The 456-nt window shown below is 63.8% G+C and overlaps 1 protein-coding gene across 1 annotated transcript in view; it reads right to left on the reverse strand.

Moving 5' to 3' along the window:
• CDKN1A (cyclin dependent kinase inhibitor 1A) overlaps positions 1-456 on the reverse strand; it is an 8,911-nt gene that overhangs the window by 7,411 nt on the left and 1,044 nt on the right. The gene's annotated exons all lie outside the window — the stretch shown is intronic.

Here is a 456-nt window from a genome sequence, read left to right on the forward strand (position 1 = left end):
ACACACACACACACACACACACACACACACACACACACACACACACTGCACGCACAGGCGCGCAGAGGTTTGGGCCCTCCACCTTATCTCCACGCCCAAAGCACGGGATGAGTCAGATCCCTGGAAAATAAAAATAGACGAAAGCAAGGAAAACAAAACCGCTCGAAAAGTCCTCCTCGAAACGCAACGTGGAGGGAGGGGAGGGGAGGGGAAGGGAGGGGGAAGCTGCCGGGGCGCCCAAAAGTGCCAAACCCTAGTAAGTCCAAGCTTCTTTTCCGAACGAGAAGGGCGCCAGGGTCCCCCGAGGGCCCCCGACAGGGCGGGTGCACGGTGGCCCGCGCAGGACGGCGGCGTCCGAAGGACGGCTCGTTCCCCGGCTCCGCTCAGACCTGTCGCCCTCAGAGAGGGCACCTGGGTGGGGGGAGCGCCGGGAGCCCCCGGATGCGGCTGGGAGGG

Source organism: Crocuta crocuta, unplaced genomic scaffold (assembly GCF_008692635.1).
Source record: "Crocuta crocuta isolate KB4526 unplaced genomic scaffold, BGI_CrCroc_1.0 scaffold132, whole genome shotgun sequence".
Classification (NCBI taxonomy): Eukaryota; Metazoa; Chordata; class Mammalia; order Carnivora; family Hyaenidae; genus Crocuta; species Crocuta crocuta.